Raw genomic sequence first — 6,021 nt, 5'->3', positions numbered from 1 at the left:
TGCCAAGACGATTAGTTAATTTTTTTATTTAAAACCTTTATTCGACAATTACACATACATCCCAAATTAATACTATAATGCTTTTATACCCAATCATACCCTATTTTTAGCATCCTTAAAGCGCACCTAACTTTTCAGAGGATTTTTCAGAATAAGCTGTCATATGTATATGACCATTATATGACCATTATATCATCTGGCCATTATATGACTTGTATTCTGCAATTTTTATCAGTTTTCCCCTCTGCAGGCTCTGTCTCTAATTCTCAGCAGTCTCCAAGCTAGTGGGCAGAGCTATCATGTTTTCTGTACACAGCACACAGAGAAGAGGAGAATCCTGCTCTTCTACCTCTATCTATCATGTGTGTATATATATATATATATATATATATATAGTAGCTGCAGCAGCAGCATTGAGATTATACATCAGTGTAGTCGTGAATCCAACGCCAGGGTGTATAATAAATCTTACCACCAGCCTGTTTCTTTCTCACTCTGCTCCTGTTTCCTGCACCTGGTCACCCCTCCCCTCTCCATAGACTTTTATGCAGGGTGTGTGTTGCTAACTGACTGACACACACCTTCTGCAGCCCATCTGTAACCATGGACGAACTTTGCTTGACAACAGGGGGTGGACAGCAGATTACAGGAAGGGAGAAACCTATTGGCAGTAATTTCACACAGACTTTGCATGGATAAAACAACTAAATGTTAACAATAATTAAATTATAAAATAAATTTAAATAAGCTATACTATTAGATTACCATCAATTCTTTGAAAAGTTGGTGTCCATTTAAGTTTCAAAACAATTTGTTTTCCCTAACAGTTTTCCAATTATTTTCCCAAATTTCGTTCCCAATTAAAAAAAAAAAAAAAACAATTTATGATAGATTTAAAATAATATATCTTTACTTTACTTGCAACTAAGAATTAACTCCAATATTTCCCAAGATGATCAAACTATTCTCTATATTTGTCAATACGTTTTAATTTGGTATATAGATAAACGTGTATATCTTCACCACATTCCAAGAGCCATAATATTTTTCCATTGATGTATCTGTATGAGGGCTTAACTCTTTGTGAGACGACTTTTCGTTTTAGGCCTTATTCACACGACAGTGATAAACGGCCATGTGACGGCCGTTCTTTTAACGGCCGTCACATGGCCGTTTTCAGAACAATGATGTTCTATGGGTGTATTCACACGTGAATAATGGCCATCAAAAAATAGGACGTCCTATTTTTGTCCGTTTTCACGGCCTGGCGGCCCCCATAGAGGTCCATGGATCTGTTTTTAACTGCTGTCAATACATGTAACAAAAATTAAAAATCGATCTGTGACATGGGGATTGGCAAGGGAACTCCTAGTTCCCTTGCTGGCTATCGGCGACGCGATGACACACACTCACCGATGCAGCGCCGACCTCTTCATGTGTGGTCTCTCGTCTTCCCGGGTTCTGCGAAGGCGACGCATATGAAGTCATTGCGCCACCGTCGCAGATCTCGTGAAGACGAGAGACCACGCATGAAGACGAGCTGCATCAGTGAGTGTCATGGCGTCGCCGCAGATCCCGTGAAGACAGTGCTGCATCGGTGAGTATTTGGGGCATTCATTTCGGGCTGTGTAAGTAAAAGGGCTTCAGTTTCCAACCTCCTGTAGTCCCCCACCTCCTGTAGTATTTTGTGAAGTGTTTGGGGATACTAATAGTCAAAAGCATATCATCCGCGAAAGCCATTACTTTAACCTCAAAATTAAACAGGTGAATACCAGAGAAAGTAGAAGTAGAGTAAATGTGCCATAATAGAGGATCAACTGCGATGTTGAAAAGTATTAGGGAAAGAGGGCAACCCTGCCTAGTCCCCCTAAAAATATCAATAGGTACTGAGTCTGATCATGGGTCAATTGCACAAAATCGAAAAAAAGCTTTCCTGGCCAATAGAGCGCTATAAAGAAAAGCCCAAGACTCACCTTCTCAAATGCCTTCTCTGCATCAAGACTTAGATGGCTTTTAATACATTGAGAATGGCCATTATGGGTGATTGGTCATGTCCTTCAGACTTTGTAATGCTCTTGCTGTGTTCCATGAAATTAATGATAGACCCCCTCAACATGTGTGTGGTTGGGTGACTAGACATTATCTAAAATCTCTCCCCTGATCTCCAGTCACACCATTCCTACATAAGGACTGTACAACAATGCTTAAAGAGGACCTGTCCCCAGAAACGTTAACCTGCTGCCATACCTGCATTGATTCCTTCCCCCCCTGCCCAGGTAGAATCACAGTGCATTATTGATCCTTCACATATGATACACGTTTCTGATACTCATCACTCATCAAGACCCTGCTGGTCTTCTCCTTCTGCTCCCAGTACCAAATCGTTGGTGGGTCCACAATTTCATGGATTTTGACCAATCAAGGCAGTCAAGGCAAGGAATCCAGAGGCAGACATCAGGAGAAGCTAGATATTAAATCCAGCACTAAAGCTGTCCACAGCACCGTTGGGTCAACAAGAAGAGCTAGTGGCTGGGACACAGGAGTCTCGGGGTTTGAATCCTGACACATATACACAGATATATATCAACATTGTTATATATCTGAAAAAAATAAGCACTTTTATTAATTGTTCATTTGTGTCATAATACGCTTGGCACCCTTCTTGGTAAGTTAGAGTTCTTTTCTCTTCCTTACTCCTCTTCAAGTTTGTCTTATATGTAGGTCATTATTTTGCACCACAAAATGATGCTAGTGTATAATAAATTTGTTGCAACTATCGTGCCATTGTGAGTTGCTTAGCCACACAATATGAATTATGGCACATCTGAACAAAACTACATATTCCACATCTATTTCCATATTTAATTTATCTCAATATATCATAGTTAAATACTGTTTTCTAAATTCTTCATAAACTTAAATTTTCAAATGATCCGAATATTGACATTTTAGACTTGTTTTAAAAATATATATGATGAAATCATACTTACATGTGAACATAACTAGAGATGAGTAAGACTGAAATTCCCCAAGCTTTCAGTAAAAATGTGACTAAATTCACTGTAGGTAGCGGTAAACTCTCTCAATGTATAAGCAACATGCCCATAGTAGTTTATGGGCAAACATATACAAAAAGTGTGTCTATACACTGCGTGGTATACAATTTTAATAGCAGTATTTTGCAGACATATGCAACTATGTAGGCATACAGATGTAGCCATCTTTATCTTAACTTAACGCAATAAATACACAGTGTCAAGAAACTTTTTCTTGACTTTTTCAATGCTTTTCAATTGCTTTTGTTGTGTGATGTCACGCTGCAACAAGTTATCGGAGTCAAGATAGATAAAGATGACTACAGCCGCACAATTGCATATTCTCGTCTGTACGTTCAGCTGGACCATTACAGATAGTTTTCATACAGAGAGGTGGGCCCCTATTTGTGATCACTGTATGTACCCCTTGATCTCAAATAGCTCAGCATAGAGAATCCCCCATTTATGTCTGTCTAACAATCCACTAGTAATTGTAATCTACAACATTTCTTAGTTCACTCCCTTCCATACAATCTAATAGACATTAGGAAGCTACTTTTAAGGTAATAGTGGCCCTCTTACCTACTGGACCCCTGTGTATCTACACCGGTTACACATGGAATGTTCACCCCTTAGCTTTTTCTGTCTGTTCAATAGAAATAAACTATGATCACTTATTTCACATGTTGGGTGGCCTGGTTTGATTGACTCATTGGAGGAGATGGATTGCTAGACACTAAAAGTTATCATTACTATACTTTTATGATTAATATGTCACAGAATTTTTTTTGATGACCCTATTGATTACAGATGTAGCAAAGCTAATGTCAAGTAATACAACTGATTGTGATACTGCTACATCTATACACACATCATCCTTTTGACAAATTTTACTAATGTTTTTTTTACATCTTGATTTCTTAAGCTATAGATCATGGGATTTAACATTGGTATTATTACTGTATAAAACAATGACACCACCCAGTCCTGATCCGCTCCATATGCAGTAATAACCAGGGTAGCTGGCATGGCAGCTACTATGGGGCCCAACAACTAAAGGAACTCTCTCCACTCAGAGGTGAGATGCAGTTAGTGGTGATGGAAGACTAGAGCAGATAAATACATGTAGATCACTGGTAGACCATCAAAAGGAGGAAAAGACACGTGGAGTGAAGATCAAAATAATCATAAGCATTTCCATTGCAATCTGATGATACATGCTGAACCAGTCAACTAATTAATATTGTACAATAAATGGGACAAGTTTATTTCATCTACCGGACATTTTTAAGCTGCAAGCAGACCTGACTGGGAGAGGGACAAAGTGACCACCAGGAGCCAGGAAAATCCCTGAGGAGGTAAGTATATGGCAGTGGCGGAGAGAGGGGACCGATGCCATTTCATATAGATCAATCACTTAAGTGAATTTAGTATAAGCCCTTACAGAAGGAGCAGCAAATAGAAAAAAGGAGAGGCAGAAGGAGGGAGGGAGGAGAAAGCAGGGGCTCTGCATTTTTATTATGAAGAATCTGTGACTCTGTGACAGAATTTGAGCCTCATAGCTTTTATTAATGGCTGCTGTTATTTAGCTATTTCATTGACACAGCTAAAAAGAGGCAGAAGGGTCATCAGCAGAACAGGCTGAGATAAAAAGAAAACTAGAGGCATTGATAGAACAGAAGAGTTATTGGCATGGCTAAGTTTTGATCGAAGATATGTTATAAGAGTATTGAACTGTCTTGTATAATGTTATTGGTTCATCACTTGACTGTCCATTTTAAGATTTTGAAAACATAATAGTTAGGCCACTGTGCCAATAGCAAACACCATGGACAATGTTAATGTTAAATAGCAAATATTTTTAATTGTACCAGTGCTTGTTTTACATCTTGATTTCTTAAGCTATAGATCATGGGATTTAACATTGGTATTATTACTGTATAAAACAATGACACCACCCAGTCCTGATCCGCTGCATATGCAGAATTTGGTCGTAAGTACATGAAGAAAGCTGGGCAGTAGAATAAAGCAACACAAGTAAAGTGAGAAATACAAGTGGAGAGTGACTTGGTCCTACCACTAGAAGACCGAATTCTAAATATGGCAAATAAAATGTAGGTGTATGATGTAACTATACATAAAAAAGAGCCCACCTCAATAGAACCAGCAAAAACATATAAGAAAACTTGGTTAAGATATGTATCTTTACATGACAGTCTTAAGATGGGGTTGATATCACAATAGAAATGGTTGACATAATTAGACCCACAAAATGGTAAGATAAAAGCGCAATAAGTATGTATGAATGAATTAAGACATCCTGTAATATAGACTGAAAAAATTAGTTGAAAAAATTGTCCATTTGTTGATAACGATTGTATAATACAGTGGTTTACATATAGCTACATATCGGTCATAGGCCATCACCGCAAGTATCATCCCTTCAGAACTCACCAGGCCAATGAAGAGGAACATTTGTATTGCACAAGCAATGATGGAGATTGTCTTATTTACAGAGAGGATGTTGGACATGATGTTGGGTGTAATAGCTGATGAATACAGGATATCTACAAAGGATAAGTTCATAAGGAAGAAGTACATTGGTGTTTGCAAGCCTGGAGTTATTCTAATCAACACAATGATCATAAGATTGCCCAGCAAAGTTACCATGTAGACTAAAGAGCAGAGCAGAAAGAGAGGCAGACGAAGGTTTGGGTTGGAGGAGAGACCAGAGAGAATAAATTCTGTCACAAGTGTTTTGTTCCTTTGCTCCATTTCTTTTAGCAAAAATGTGTAGAAAATGCAAGGACTATGCAGAACAATTATGCAACTAGTTTTTCTTTTTCAGCTCCATTGTTCTTGGCATCAAAATCTGTATAATGGGAAAAAAATAAACATATCTGATACATAACAGGTGGTCTTATACAAAACAAAGGGTGGTTACAATGGGAATCACAAAGGGGAAAAATGAAAATTAACAAGATCA

At 38.2% G+C, this 6,021-nt stretch overlaps 1 pseudogene; it reads right to left on the bottom strand.

Moving 5' to 3' along the window:
- Nucleotides 1-4,879: 4,879 nt before the first annotated feature.
- LOC142750435 (olfactory receptor 5AR1-like) lies at nucleotides 4,880-5,816 on the bottom strand (annotated as a pseudogene).
- Between the last annotated feature and the right edge of the window lie 205 nt (nucleotides 5,817-6,021).

Source organism: Rhinoderma darwinii, chromosome 3 (genome assembly GCF_050947455.1).
Source record: "Rhinoderma darwinii isolate aRhiDar2 chromosome 3, aRhiDar2.hap1, whole genome shotgun sequence".
Lineage (NCBI taxonomy): Eukaryota > Metazoa > Chordata > Amphibia > Anura > Rhinodermatidae > Rhinoderma > Rhinoderma darwinii.
The sequence above is the reverse complement of the archived record's forward strand: the minus strand, read 5'-3'. Positions and strand labels throughout refer to the sequence as shown.